The following is a 16,319-nucleotide window of genomic DNA, read 5'->3' as shown; positions in this document are numbered from 1 at the left end:
TAAGAGTGGCTGGAGAGATGAAGCAGTGGCGACGGTGGCTGCTGCAATGCAGATAAACCGGGAGCGGAGATTAGCGCTAAGTTGCAAGTTTCTCCCGCAACCCGCTGGTTCTGTTTAGATTGGAGAAAGCTGCTCACGCTCTTAAAAATTAAACCGCCGATTGCCTTAATCCTTCTCTGTGCTTCACCCTTTGGAGAACAGATGCTCCCTCTCTGGCCTTCCAGATGTTTGGGGCTTCAGCTCCCAGAGTCCCCTGGTGCTTGGCTAAGGCTGGCTGAGCCTTTCGGGAGCTGGAGTCCAGCGATATCTGGAGGAACGGAAGAGAGAGACCGCCATGGCTTTTCTAGAGGGTTCTGGGATAGGGACGTGAGTCTAGATGGCTGGTTCCCAACCTCGGTGTGCTACAACTCCCAGAAAACCTGGCCAGCACAGTTAGTGGTGAAGGCTTCTGAGAATTGGAGTCTGTGAACATCTGGGGACCCCCAGGTTAGGAACCACGGCTCTCGATCTTTCAGAATACAATGCCCCCCCCCTTATTCTCCCACCCATCCCCACGGCCTGAACAGAGAAATGGTAAGGAACATGAAATCAGAGGTTTTCTGAAATGCTCAGCAGAGAGTGATCCTTGCAAAGTGGCATTTGCAAAGCCATGGAATTAGGAAGTATTTCATCTCTGGAATAAAACAGCCCATGTTGCTTTTATAGGCTGTGGTGGGTTTCTTGCCCCCATCTGGCTTTTTTTGTTTATTTTTTTTGAAAGAGCTACCCAAGTCTTTCGGTCAATATGGCCATGTCTGATCTCCTGTATACCAAAAAAAGTAACTTTTTAAAGCTATGCCTCTCTCCGGTGGTTCTTTGTGAGGTTATACTGATAACCTGTAGCCTTTAGCCAGAAGTGATAAAAAACCAGTTTCCCAATACCAAGGGGGGTGGGAATTGGGCTGTTTGTGGCTGAGAACGGATTAAGACACAGCCTCTTATCCCCGCCAAACAGGTACTCCCTCCCTGACACACTAGTGATGCTCAAGGCTGTAGTCCTCATGCCTCCTAGCAGGCCGGTTTCTCTAAAAACCTGTCACTGCTACCAATCTGCCACGCAAGCCTCTGACACAGGCTCGCCAAGCCTTTCACAGCAGCCTGGTTGCGGCGGCCTTTATTGTAAAACCACAGGGCCAATTTTAATGCAGCCTTTGTTATCCAGTGTAACAGGATAATGAAATGCAAAGAGGAGATTTAACGAAGGAGAACCCTGAACGAATGCCAGGGAGTGCATATCTCTTGCTCAAAGGACGGCAGCATGGGTGGGTCCTAGGAAATTGCTGTAGGCTTTCTAAGCATTATTCATGCTCCATTCAGCACAGGAGTACCTCAAAGAGGACTAGAGCCATTATGTATGTGGGTTATGTGCTGTCAAGGTGCATCTGATGTATGGGGAACCTAAGCCAGGTTTTCAAAGTGTATGATGCCCAAGAAGTGGATTTACCAGGGCCAGCCCCACTCGCCAAAATAATTTCCATGGCCAAGGAGAAATTTGAACCAAGGTCTCTTGAGTCATAGTACACTACACCACAGCAGCTTCCATGTACATCGATAGTTAATGGACTAAGAAGAATAGCTTCAAGTTCTCCTATTTAGTTCAACCCTTTTTCTCATTACAGTCTCAATGACTCTCTCCCGAGACATTAATTCTAGAAAGAATAAAAGGTTTCATTTACTTACAGGGAACAGCGATAGCAAGCCAACAAACGTGACTGCTTTGAGCAACAGGCTTCAACAGATTCACTGCTTGACTTTAAACAGACTCCCAAGTAATTCCAATAGACCAAAGAGAGAGGGGAGAAGTAATGAGCAGAGAGGGGGGGCTCTCTTTGAATCAGGGAAGGAACGAGTGGCTAGAGCTGGAGAGACTGACAGTCAGCCCCAACCCAGAAAGGTCCCTCCCAGTCAAACTTACTAGAGGCTGCTTGCAAGGTTGCAGTAACTCCAAAATGAACAGCTTTGTTTCTTCCCCAGCCAGGGGCCCTTGAGAAGCCCTTGGACTATAACTCCCATCATGCCTTTGGGGGATGATGGGTATCATCATCACACAGTTGCAGTCTGACAGCTGTTTGCCATCTTGGTGAAAAGAGGTCATCATTATAGTCTTGCATTAGTGCCCAGTTTTATAGCTGGACTCTGCACGAAATCCAGGCCGGGGGGGGCTTGACTTGCTGGCCCCCAGGCACTAAGGATGAATATAGGTGGTCATACGGCCACCTTTCAGCCATGAAGGTCAACCCATGGGAGACCTGAGGCATGGAAATCTGGAGGAGCAGAGGTCAATTCTTGCTCGCTGCAAGTGATCGACAACCTTAAAAACAAGATATATACCACGATCTTCACCATCTCCGTAAGCTGAAATATGCAGATCAACTCATTTCTTGTTCACCAGCTCACAATCTTTTTCAACCACAACTAGATAAGACTTTGCATGTTTTTCCCAGTGCATAATTGGAGCTGTGTTTTCTGCGGGTGGGTGAGGAGTCCTCTGTGGCCCGTTTCCCTCCTGGCATTCAGAGACATTTTTCCAGGACAAGCCACTTGCTAAACCCTATAATTTCTGACCTTGCAGAACGACATATTCTTTCCAAAGCCACTTCACAGAAGTGTTTCCTACTGACATCCCATCATCTCAGCTACCCCCATCCCACTCCAACTTAGCACTGACTCAATGGACGCATACACACACACATGCCAGGCTGGCAAAATGGGAGAATGAAGAAATAGGTGTTATTTCTCTTGTCTGGAGACCGATATTTCGGGGAGATGTCTCTGTCACCGCGTGGCCATTTGAGGCATCATCTTTTCCTACACAGAACGCTTAGCCTGAGTCCCCGGATTCCAAAAAATTGCACACCTCCCTTCCTCCTTTCCTTACCTGTAACACCTGCTTCCACAGTCCTTCAAGCCTCCTTGTGTTCAGGTGGGTGCGCACAGAATTCCAGTCTAGCTTCTCAACCTCCGGTCCTTCCAGATGTTATAAACTTCAATTTCCAGAACCTCTGGCTAGCCCAGCATCTGGGAAACTGAAGCCCCCCAAACATCTGGAGGGAGAAAAGTTAAGAATCACTGATCAAAATCCTGTTGCTTAGCATAGCAAGTCCCAACTAAAGTAAACCCACTGAATCAATGGAACTTATGGAGGAGCGGAGTCACAAAATACTCCACTGATTCAATGGGCCTACTCTAATGGCAACCTAAGCAATAGAATTTCAGCCATTGGGTCTTGAAAACAGAGTCAATGACCCACTGGATCAGTGTTCTGGTTGTGCAACTGTGTTTAGGAGGCAATGAATACTGGCTTGCAAAATCTGGAAAAATACTATATTGGGGAAGGGGGCTGCTTCTGTTGCACGAAAAGCCCATTCACTCAACTTTTTGCAGCAGATGCACCCCACAGCTGCTTTAGTGGTACCCCTACCACCGCCACCGATATCTCACAGCTAGGGGGTCCACAATGCATGCAACATGCCAATGGAATTATAGCCAATCCCATATGAGTAGGTAAGAATGTTGTGATGCTAGTACAGAGTGTGGGCAGAAGCCAGTACAGAGTGAAGGCAAAAAGCAGCACCTGACAGGCCAGTTTGAGGAGGGAGTTGAAATGTGGATGGTCTTCTTACTCCTTTCTCAAAATCCGCCAAGAGGCAGTGTATTTTACAGGAATTGGAAATGGTTGTGAAAGGAACAGAGAGACATGCACAGGTGGAACCCTGCCCTATTTCAAGTCAGGAAAGCTGTTAATAGGGGTGAAATGTTTCTAAGGGCTTGCAGATTGAAGTAATACTCGTGCAGAAAAATCTAGTTTCCTTCTTTGTCTGCCCTCCGCCACCAGAAGTGGGACAGGCATGAAGCATAAAAGAAATAATTATTTGAGTGTCTGGAGTGGAGAGGCACCCATTTTCTATCTCGAATGCAGAACAATGTAATTGTTAGTCCCCACAGAAGGAAGCCTTCGTTTGCACCACGGCTGTTCTTTATATAGAACAAAACCATCAACAATGTGCATCCAGACACACAGACAGGGCGCTGCAGGAGATGTACCCAGGCCTGGTTAGCTGGCATACACTGAGGTTCTGGTTTATCCACAGCTTGGATAAGTAGGTAGTTGAGAAGCTTTCGTGCCAACAAGCCCAGTGTCAGCTTTTACACAACTCAGACAAAGTGTTTTTAACATGCCGGCCAGCCATGTTGACTGGGGGAAAACAATGTTCACCTTCAAAGTCAGACCCAGGCAGTCAATGCTTCCTGATGCGTAGCCCATTAGGCATAACTAGAGAAGGATGCCATGAAGCCAGTACAGAGTGAGGGCAGAGAGCACCGTATTGAATCTGAATAAGCCAGTTTGGAAGGAAGGCCCAAATAAGGCCCTGCTAGTAGTCCGAGGGAATGCCAACACCCCTCATGCTTTTGACACAAAAAGTATATTTGTGGCTTGCGTGGGACATGTTGGGAAATTCTGCCCTGTTTTGAAGGGGGTCCCAGTACTCTCGCCTCCCATACATGCCCAAATTATATCTTATGTAGATTTGGTGGGTGAACACTGCGACCCCAGATATTGCCAATGTGTATTTTATATAATCGGCCAAGGAGATACTGCCAGTTTAATGCCACCGGAAACTGAGGTTGCTTTCTTGAGGTTCTCTCTGTCTTCCCAGGAGATGCTTCCAGGATTTGAACCCAGGGCCCTCTAAAGGAGAACTCTTTCACAGAGCTGACATCCTGCCATCTGGGTACATCTAAGGAGGATGTCTGTAGAAAGGTTGCATATCCTTGGCCCTCCAGGTGTTCTGAAGTCCCAGCTATTCTGCCTAGCAGTGAGGGATCATGGGAGTTGTAGTCTGAAGCCTCTGCAAAAGGTTTCTACCCCTTCCGGCTACAGATCCAGTAGCCACAGCTTCATGCAGGGTAGAAACCGAGCCGCCTTCTGGCTGTCGTCACACATAATTGTTCGTGAACCCTTACGACACCCCTGCAAAGAGGATCAGTACCATCGTCTCAGTATGGTTGATTTGGGGGTGAAGGAGGCCCAGAGTGAGTGGCTTGCCTAGGGTGATCGAGAAGAGGCAGATTCAGCATGTCAGCCAAGGGAAGACCCCATTACCCTACAAATCCCACCACCCTGCCAGTGATGGGATTCGTAGTTCAACACACTTGGAACTACACCAGGCTGGGAAAAACGCCAGAGTGAGCTCAGGTTGGAGAACATGTGGCTCCTCCAGATGTTGCTGAACTACAATGCCCATCAGCCCCAACCAGCATAGCAATGCTGAGGGATGAATGAGTGTTGCCATCCAACAACGCCTGAAGGCCCGTAGGTTCTCCATACAGAATAAACCATGGTGAGGTAGGTGCTGAGGTGAGCTTCAGACTGCGTTTGGAGAGGAGAGAGGATCACTTCACCTATAGGGGCAAAACAGGGTTTGGCACTATGGGAAATCACAAACTCATGTGCTCCCTTTCCCCCCTGACTTAATCCCAACATATTGCTTCTTTTTATTAGGATGATTGCAAGCCATAGTTTGCTGCTACTTCCAAACAAGCAAACTGGGTTCCCACTCATCTTGGAAACCAGGATAAGAAACGGAAACCCAGCCAGCTCCAAAAAGGTTGACAAGCAAAAGCCACTGGTTTGTGTGAAACAGGGTGGCCGGCTACCTTTTCCCTGAAAAAAGGAAGGAGCGAGTTAAGCAGGGTTGTGGGAGGAGAGAAGGGGAAGTATAGTCTTCAGAACACCGGTTCCCACCTTTGGAATGTTCTTAGACTGCAATTCCCAGAAGCCTTTTCCCCACCAGCTGTGCTGGCCAGGATTTCTGGGAATGGTAGTCCAAGAACATCTGGGTGACCCAAGGTTGGGAAGCACTGCTCTAGAGGTACGCAGATGTGTGTCTTTGAACTACAGCTCCCAGAATTCCCCAGGTTAGACAGCCTCTGCTGAGCTCCGCCAGACAACACAAAAATTTGTTTGGGATTTCATCCGAATTATGTACCTCCTTTCCTTCATCTCTCTTTTCAACAAAGCTTACAATATATGTATTCGGCTGGCGTCAACACAAGCCACACAATTCCACAAGTGTCCAGTCGAGACTAAATCCCACTATGTTCTACGGGAGATACTTAAAGAGTTTTTTTGGGGGGAAATTACAGATGTTCCCAAAATCCACACTAACCATGCTGGGCATGTGTGTTTCTAGACCCTCCAAACTGAAAAGTAATTTTCTCCTACACTCTATAGTTAATTTTTAATTGTTTCTAATTACATTCTGGCTTTACATCGGCCGGAAGCACGGATGGTGAACTTTTTGACTTTGGTGCAACTTTTAAGAGGGAATTTGGGAAGCTGCCATTTTTCCCGGCTCTTGGGGGGACGAGCGTCATTTGCTAAACGTCCTGTCCCCTTGCAGTTCTTAAAAGCGGTCCTCGAATCTCTTTTCTGCCTTCAAAGGTGGCTCTTCTGCACGGCGGTTCCCCCCCCCCCCGGTTTTGGCCGTTTACAGGCTGGTTCTGTCACTTAAACACACACCAAGCAGCTGCCTCCCGCTTGCTACTAAAAATATGAAGCCACCTCAGCAAAATTCAACCCCAAATGCCGAAAAGCAAACGTCGGCAACTTGCTGTCACGTTGCCAACTTCTCTCTCCCACTAAGGCTCCAGAGCTTAATAACGATGTCACAAGGAGCAATTAAAATCGGGAAATCCCTGCTCTCTACGTACCGCTACAGAGATAACAAAAATGCTTATTATCAAACGACTGATTTCATCAATTTATATTTATTGTTGTTACGTGCTGTCATGTTGTCCCTGCCATCCTCCAAATTACCGACCACCCAAAGGTGCCATATTTAGCAACCCTGCTTAGTTCTTTCAAACTCAAGACCCTGGCCTCTTTTATTGACTCAGCCTCTCACATGTTCGGTCTCTTCCTGTTTTCTCGCTGCCTGACACTTGTCCTAGCAAGCGAGGGCTGTCTTCTCCTGTTTGGATGGCTCTGGTTGAGTCGTTTTCGCTCAATTTATTTACGACTTGCCACATCTCAAAGGATAGCTTGGAATAGTCACTTCCTTCCTGCCATGAAGCTTCTAAGTGCATAGGAGCCCTGCCAGAAAAAATAGTTGGTAACACTGTTTCAGAACAATCAGAATAGCTAATCTTTTTAGTAAGGAACCTGAAAAGGAGGGGGGGGGAATCAAGGCTCATTGGCTAAACAAGATTCTATCTGTGCAAACATAATTGGACTTTGCTCTGAAAGACCTGAATTCAGGACCTAACACCACCTTGAAGTTACCAGTAACCCTGACATAATTTATTTTTCTGGCTGTGAAAGTAGTAACAGTGACCCATTAATAACAACAGCATGCCGTCAATTCTGACTGGTGGCCATCCTTTTCAGTAGAAAAGACTCAGAAGTGGTTTCTCCTTCCCTTCTTATGGCGGGTAGCCTTGGGACCACCACACAGCTTGCCCAAGGCCACCCAGGCTGGCTCTTTTTTCCAGGAGGCCCAGGGTGGAATCAAACTCAGAACCTCGGGCTCCGCAGCCGGGTCCTCTCCACGGAGATGTCCAGCCCGCTATAACCAGGTGGAGAATACTCAAAAGTGGTATCCCATTCTCAACTCCCAGCCTCCAGCTCGGCAGCCAGATCCCTAACCCCCCCCCCAGCTATCCAGTGACCCATCACACCAAGTGACAATGCATTCCATTCGTGCAGTATAGCACATAATCATCAGTTCAGAGGGATTAGATGGAGTAGAATGCCATTATTCCTCCCCCCCGGAACTGTATTTATTTATAAATTATTGCCTGCATGTCTTGCACAAGAGGATGGATCCCTGCCCCGAGGAGCCTGCAATTTAAAATCTGAAACTGAGAGTGGAGGGGGAAAGGAAACAAAGGCATCCAATACCGCCATTTGCCTCTTTCACAGCTAGGTTTAGCAGCTGTGCAGTAACATAGACAAAGGAAGGAAGGAAAAGAAAAAGACAGAAGAAAGTAAGAAAGGAAAAGAGAAAGACAGAAAGTAGGAAGGATCCCACAAGTGTCTTCCTTCATCTCCCATCAGCCTTAACCAGTAAGGATCATGGAAGTTGGTATCTTACAGGGAGTCCTTTCCACATCCCTGGGTTAAATGAAACTCCCATGCTGGGGGGGGCACCATCACCCCCCATGGACCAGTTCCCAAAGAGAAAAGGAAGAGGACCACCACGGCTGGCCTCCTTCTCCTCTGGCCTACAAACACCCAAGAAGAGCAGCCACTCGCTTGTTGGAAGCAGAATCTTGGGTTCCCGCATCGTCTGTGACTCTGATGATCAGGAAAAGGGCCTCGCACGCCAGGTCAAAACAACAGGCATCCCATCCCACAGGTATAGATTTAAGAAAAAAATGCCTTTCAGGACCGAAACAAGAAAAGGAAGGGCCCTCTAGAACTAATTTTTTGTGTGTGTGTGTGTGTGTGTGTGTGTGTGTGTGTGTGTGTGTGTGTGTGTGTGTGTGTGTGTGTGTGTGTGTGTGTGTGTGTGTGTGTGTGTGTGAGAGAGAGAGAGAGAGAGAGAGAGAGAGAGAGAGAGAGAGAGAGAGAGAGAGAGAGAGAGAGAGAGAGAGAGAGGCAGCCCTGTACATACCAGTACAGAAATACTGTACAGTATCTGCAAATAATCTTCCGCAGATGTTTGGAAACCTTCCTTTTTTGGACTACAGTACATCTCCCAGAAACTCTGGCTGGGGGGATTTGGGGAATTGTATTCCAAAAAAAGAGGGGACGTTTCCAGAGTTGTGACCTTCCCGGGACGGAAGGTCCGAGACGGAAATAATAATAATAAAAAAAGAAGGACCCGCCGCTGGGTCGGAAAAAGGAACTCGAGATGTCAAAAGGGCCACCTCTAGAAGCAATTTAAAAAAAACCCTAGGATGCGCCGGACCAAAGGCACGTTTCCTCCCTCTTGAGGGACAATGGGCGGGGGGGGGGGACAAACGATCCGACCTTGCCCAGGAGAAGGCAGTGATGCCTAATGGGCCACCGGAGACGCCCCCCCCCCCCAGCGCCCTCTCACGGAGCTCCTTACCTGGGAGGACGCCTCTCGGAAGGAGCCGGAGCCCGGGAGCTGCTCTGCCGTCGGAAGAACCCGCAGAGCCCCCCGCGGAAAATAAAATAAAATAAAAATAAATGCAGATTTCCGAGCCGGGCAAGCAGCGGGTCCCGCTTCTCCTTTATGAATGAATGAATCAATCAATCACCCGGGCGAAAAGTAGCAGTTTCGGGGCGGCAGCCACGCCCCCTCGCGGAGACATCACAATGGCACGGGCCCCGCCTACCTTTGAGACGTCACAAAGGGAGGACGGCCCGCCAGCGTTCCGAGCCCCGCCCCATTCCCCCGCCCCGGGTGGGTCTGGCCGCCCGGAGGACTGTTGGAGGAGAAACCGAGGGACCCGCAGCGCCACCACGTGGGAAGGGGAGGGAATTGCAGGGTTGAAGTGTTTGGGTTTTTTTAAGAAAAATAGAATTCACGTTCTTTTTTTCAGGATTTAATAAAACGATAGTCATGTTCGTGTTAGGAGGACCAGTATGGGGTAGAAGGATGGAGGACTGGACGAGGACCCGAGAGACGTGGGTTCAAATTGTGGAAATTAAGAGAGAGCTGAAAGGCAGCAGGGAAAGAGGAAGGTCAAATATGAGATGGACGGACTCCCTCAAGGAAACCACAAGATTGGATTTGCAACAGCTGAGCAGGGCTGTTGAGGATGGGATCTTCTGGAGGTCATTCATTCATGGGGTCACTATAAATCCAAGGTGACTTGACAGCATGTAACAACAAATGGAAATGCATTCTCTCCTCATCCTTTTTATTAAGCTGTTTGTGAAATTTATCATCCTAAACTATTCTTTTGGGTTTCCCCACAGCCTCCCATAATTAACTGGAGATTTTGGAGAACGTTCATTAATAGGGTTTCCGTAAGATGGCATGTCAACAACAACAACAACAACAAAAACAACAACAAAACAATTTTCAATTCCTTTGAAATATAGTGCTGGAGGAGGGCTTTATGGCCGTCCTGTTTTGCTAGAGAGACGAGCAAGTGGGTGCCGGATCAAAACCAATCCTGAAAACTCTATATAGAAGCTAAAAGGACTAAACTAAGAGTTCCATATGACGAGGAAGCTTGTCTGATGGCATCTTAGTGCTCCAAAAAAAATCTATTACCCAACACATCCCAATTTAAAAATGTTTTTGTTATTTTAAATCATCCAAGAGTGAGTGGGGTGTAATTGTGAGGAGAAAGTGCTAGAATTCTGTGGAAATCTCCGGAGAGGCAGCCATGTCCATCTACCATCTTTTGACTCAAAACCAGAGTTTTGTGGTGCCTTCAAGACTAGCATGTTTCATTTGATGTGAGGTTTTGCAGAGGGTCTTCAGTTGCCTCTGATAAAATGGACGGATACTGTATGCCAAGTAAAATGTTGGATGCCACTGGAATATTGCTAAACTCTTCATTTTCAAATATTGTTGTTGTTGGTTAGTCATTAAGTCGTGTCCAACTCTTCATGACCCCATGGACCAGAGCACGCCAGGCCCTCCTGTCTTCCACTGCCTCCCGGAGTTGGGTCCAATTCATGTTGGTCACTTCGATGACACTGTCCAACCACCTTGTCCTCTGTTGTCCCCTTCTCCTCTTACCGTCACTCTTTCCTAACATCAGGGTCTTTTCCAGGGAGTCTTCTCTTCTCAAGAGATGGCCAAAGGATTGGGGCCTCAGCTTCAGGATCTGTCCTTCCAGTGAGCACTCGGGGTTGATTTCCTTCCGAATGGATAGGTTTGTTCTCCTTGCAGTCCAGGGGACTCTCAGGAGTCTCCTCCAGCACCACAGTTCAAAAGTATCGATTCTTTTCAATTATACAGGTCAGGAAAGATGAGAACAAGCATCTTATACAACCTATGATAGTCTGCTGGTAGAGAACACTGACTTACTTCCCTCCTTCTTGCAAAAACCCGAGGATTCTTCCCTTGCTTTGTTTCAAAGCAACTCCCTAGCCGTTGAGGCATGCTCGGGAGCTAGTGGCTGCTAGCCTGCAAAAGCCACCAGCCAACCCTTTAACCCAATGGCCCTCCATGGCTATGATCCTTAGCTATTTGCTAGCCAGGGGACTTGCTGGATGAGTGGATGGGACCCTTTCCCTGTAGACCGCCATGGCAAAAGACTTGTCCAGATTGGAAGACATCCTCCAGCATCCTTCATGTGAAAGGTCAACAGAGAGGATGGGCCACCGGCTTCCAAACAGCCCATTTGCATTCCTCACAAACATATTTTTTTTACCACCCAGCTGTAAGCTGACCTCTAAGCCCAGGTGCACCACAAAGACATGGTAAAAAGGAAGGTGTAAACAAGGGCCCAAACAAAGAACGAACACAACACAAACATGGCCCTCGCCTCAGAGCATCAAAACAAAACAGGACAAAGCAAGACGAGGTGGCACACGAGAGTCGAAGGCCCAAAGCTTTCATTATCACACCCACAAAGCCAGCCTCTGGTGCACCGTCTCCAGCCACATCTGACTCAGCAAACCGCCCCAACTTACAGGAGGAGATGTTTTTGAAAATGCAAAAAAAGAAAAAAAGCAACAACACGTCTTCCTAAACCAGGCCAGCTCCCCATCCCGTCTTTTGGGGGAATCAGGCATGGATTGGGGCCAATATTTCAAAGTGGATTGTACCTTTTTGCCGGCACTGGCTGGCTCATAGGAACTGCTGGATAGCTCAGCGTTTTAAGGATCTGGCTGCAGAGCCAGAGGCTGGAAGTTCGATTCCCCCACTGGGCGTCCCCGAAGGGGGCTAGACTCGATAATCCATAGTTCTAAAATGATGATGGAGGTGATTCTACCAGGGTTCTTGTTCCAGTTTAGAGCCATCCAAGTGAACCTTTTTGCCATGATTCCCAGAGAACAAGAGAATGGCAACAGGGAACTCTGGGGGTTGTAGTCCACTACGGTTTTCCTTAAACTCTAGTCCAGGGCTCCTCAACCTTGAGTCCCCAGATGTTCCTGGACTACAACTCCCAGAAATCCTGGCCAGCAGAGCTAGTGCTGAAGGTTTCTAAGAGTTTTAGTCCAAGAACATCTGGGGGACCCAAGATTGGGGAACCCTGTTCCAGAGATTACACCCCTAGGGCCCCTTCTTTCTCTGCCTTCTCTCTTCCCCACCTCCCTGCTTAACTCACTACTTTGTTTCCTAAGGGCAATGGTAGCCACCCTCTTGCCCAGGAAAGAAAGGTTACTTACCTGTAACCATGGTTCTTCGAGTGGACCTCTGTGAATTCACACATATGGGTTTAGTCTGCGCCTGCGCTGACATTCTCGGAGCATTCTAGAGCTAAAAGTAACAATTTTATGGTGTGATCCCCCATGAGGCACAAGCTCCTCCCACCCAAGATTCCCCTCAGTTCCTGCAATTTGTCCGCCGGGCATGAGAGTTATACAACAATAAGATACCCGTGACGACAGAGGGGAGGATGGGTGGGTAGTGTGAATTCACAGAGGTCCACTCGAAGAACCATGGTTACAGGTAAGTAACCTTTCTTTCTTCTTCGTGGCCTCTGTGAATACACACATATGGGTGACTGGCAAGCTTACTTACTGGCAGGTGGGACGTCACGGTAGGAAGGATGGCATCACATTTCTGCCAAATCTAGTGGTATTGCATGTACCTACGTGTAGCCAGTATTGCTCTGCAAAGGTAGATGTCATGGATCATATTGGTGCACGGTAGACGTCGAGAGTCTCGATTGTACTCTGGATGCAGCCGAGGTAGACAGCACTCTGTGGAGCGAGGCTAAAGCTAATTAGACGGTGACTCGTCTGACTGCTGGCAAGCCATAGATACAGCCTGGACCATCGATCTAGAGATGGATAGGAAGAAACTAGACTTTTGAAATGAAAAGAATGAAAGCATCAAAAGAGCCTGTCATCTGTTTAGAAGCTCTGGTAGTGTCCAGAGAAAATGCTGGTGAGCATCTTACATAAATATTGTGGAGCATGTGGTCTAAAGGAGATGATGGTGATCTGAAGAATGATGGTAAGATGAAGCATAGATAAACATGAAAATTAGTCGAATACCTCAGGAATGAGACATTAAAGTAGGAAGTCACTTTATCAAGAAAATTGAATAACAGGTGGATCAAATCACAATCCAGCTATTTCGCGCGTTCCCTTGGCAGATATGACAGCCACTAGGAAGGCTGTTCAAAGTAAGTAATTTGGCATTTGAAGAGAAAATGGGCTCGAATGGCGGGCACATGAGTGAATTTAGAAATCTATAGACCATTGAGGAACAATGTGTTTACATGGAGGACGGATGGTACTGAGTCCTGTGAAAAGATGTTTGACCCTAGAGTGAGACAAAAGTCCTACCTACCAGAATAATCTGGTTAATGGACAACAATAGCAGATATATAACATTTTAAAGCATAAACAGAAAGCCAAGTAGGCAACAGTTTCTAAGAAAGTTGGTAAGGTAGTTCTTTGTTTCAGTATATTTAATAAAGATTTATTTATTTACACATTGACATCGAGTTCATGGTTTTTGAGCTCGATCGAGCACTGATGCCAAAGTGGGAGTATTTCCCAGGTTGCCTAGTTCATGGAAGTTAGGAGGTGAGGAACCAGAGGGAACTGACATGTGTCTGTCTATATCGATCTGAGACAGGCAAACTAGGACCAAGTACCTCAAGGAGGTATTTGGATCGCATTTGATTAGGAATGATGGTGATGGAAGATTCTCCGTAGAATGAAATGTATCGGAGGGAAGAGTTATGGCAAATTCCCTGTCCACTGCCATATGAATATGTCCCCAACAGTGTTTCCGTCCGTACCTGCACAGGAGCAATAAAACCTGTAGTCGGCGTACGGACCCCAGTGAATACATTGAAGGTCGATACTTTCCAATGGTGATAGAACCGAACTTGCAGTTACTTGGATTAGGGATCCTGTAGTTGGTCAAAAGGAAAAGATACCACTATTGGAGTGGTTCGAGGCTGAGTCTGGATTGCTTTAGCACTGAAGCCGTGGAGGCCATGAATTTGGGGAGATGATTGCTAGTAATAATAATTTTTTTTTTTTTAAAGAAAAACATACGCTATAGTACCAGTACAGGTAGATGTCCATATCTCGCAGGGGAAGGTTATTATCAAACTGATGTCCTGTACCATCTGAAAGACCTTGCAAATGTTGAAAAATTGAATGGCAGTGAAACCTTAGGAATTACTGATTAGATAATAGTGTTGAGGCTGGAATCTGAAACTTGCGGTAGAATACACATGAAAAGATTTCTGAGACCAAGGATGGGACGGATGCCTCTGTCCTTTCTATGTATATAATAGCACAGAAGTAGAAGCCATGCATAAGCCAGATGTAGGAACTTGGATTATGACATGTTTGCCCAGGAGGCAAAGGTCTCTTCCTGGAGGATATAGACAAAAAGAGTGAGTCTAACATTACTCAAAGGGGAACAAAGACAATTATATAACGTAACCTTGAGAGATGTGGTGACATTCTTGTATGAACCGAAATGTCTGGGAGGCTGAAACTCCAGATATGGTTGAAAGGACTATGGGTAGAACTGAAAGAGGGATGAAAGGGCTGTCGGCCCATATATAATTTAGCTGTTTTCCTATTCTGTGTAAAGAATAATAATATTTCTAGTGTCACCAGTCTAAGACTGAAGAGACTGGTACCATGTAATGGAAGACATTCAATTCTGTCCTATGTGTCCTTGATGAGCCAGTGGTTCGTGACTAGGTGAGCCTTCTATAGATACTAAGGATGCGACAGTAGTTGAAGCCCTTTGCATGTCAAGCAGCAATCCTCTGTTGCTTTGCTAGAGTCGTGGTCTCAGAGCAAGAGTTTCTAAGCTCTGTTTTAATGGATTTCAAGAGAGGTAGAATTTGAGACCAAAATTGCTCCAGGTAGGCGCCTATTGTGATTGATAGTTGGCCACATGGAGCAGAAGTGAATGAAGGGAATAAGTCTCCCTGCCAAAGACATCAATGTTTCCGTATTCTTAATAGTAGGGTTCAGGGAAATCATTTCTCGTTTTGGATAAATTTGTTCTACGATGATAGAAATGGGACTGGAGTCATCCCAAAATTTCTATGTCATTTCCTCGTACCTTGTACCTGTAATACATTCTTCCTAGATCTTTAATAGGAAGTGGCTTGGTGCAAGCATCCTTTATTAGCTTCAGCATAGTTAGTGTAAGTGCTCAGCTAAGTGATGGCTGGTTCTGGAAAAGGCGGTTCCTCCATTCCCAATAGACGGGATGCGGTGAACCGAGAAGTGAGCTGTGCGAATGAAAAGAAGCACACTGAAGGTGACAGAGGATGATAATGGATCGCATCATATTGGAGGGAGATTCGTTCAAGGAGATCCGAGCTTATGTCCAGAATTGGCAGATTCAAAGCCAGGACCGGTCGTGCTCGATCATAATGGGCCTTGACACGAGATGGATTGGAATTTGGAAAGCATCTTTTCCTGCCAAAGTGTTATATGGTAGAGAAAAAGAACAAAAATCTTTTCCATGTTGAGGTCGATCCTAATGGGTTCAATGTACATCGAAGATAGTGGCAAAGCTGGTAGCTATGATAGAAAGAAGTCAAACGGACTGACTGGTCAACAACAGAGAAGTAAAGAGCCTGCTCAGTTTGCAGTCCTACTAGCAGTTCTGCCGGTCAAGGCACTGCCTCCCCACATGTCTAGGGGTGGCGGCTGGTAACTTTGGGGTTGAGGCGTTTAACGTTTCCGGAACGCCATAGGCTGATGGGAACATCTTCAGGCTCTTGCAGATGTTACAGCACAATGAATGTGTCACCTTCTAGATCCTGAACAGGTTATCAAGAATAACAACCTTTTTCTGGCTAAAAAGCCATACACCAACAAATGGCAGGCCCTAACCTGTCAGTTGCTTAGACACTGGTTTTCAGGCGTATCGAGCAGCAGTTTGCTTGTGATGCACCTGCAACAGTGATGCGGAAGGCCTGAACTGTAAGCGTGCACATGAGCTACCTGCAGGGTGGGCAGAACCAACTCCATAAGTGGTGATAAGCCCTCATGGCAGAGGAGTACGTGGCTACACGGCGACCAAAAACAAATAACAACGCTGACCAAAGAACTCATCTGTTGACAGTAAAGGAGTGTGACCATCTGTGACAACTGAGAGGGGTGTAGGAAGATTGGTTGGAAACTCTTCCACCCCCCCAGCGACTCATGTGAGTCTCAAACCTGAATGGGTTAACAGCAG

At 47.0% G+C, this 16,319-nt stretch overlaps 1 protein-coding gene across 1 annotated transcript in view; it reads right to left on the bottom strand.

The window, feature by feature from the left end:
- The window catches only part of RELT (RELT TNF receptor), a 64,229-nt gene extending 54,937 nt beyond the window's left edge, over window positions 1–9,292 (bottom strand). Inside the window, exon 1 of the mRNA XM_072993444.2 lies at window positions 9,099–9,292. The gene's annotated coding sequence lies outside the window, so the exon portion shown is untranslated. The remainder of the gene's footprint in view (window positions 1–9,098) is intronic.
- Window positions 9,293–16,319: the final 7,027 nt, after the last annotated feature.

The sequence above is a fragment of the Pogona vitticeps genome, chromosome 3, assembly GCF_051106095.1.
Source record: "Pogona vitticeps strain Pit_001003342236 chromosome 3, PviZW2.1, whole genome shotgun sequence".
NCBI classification, from domain to species: domain Eukaryota; kingdom Metazoa; phylum Chordata; class Lepidosauria; order Squamata; family Agamidae; genus Pogona; species Pogona vitticeps.
This window is presented reverse-complemented; position numbering and strand designations above follow the sequence as displayed.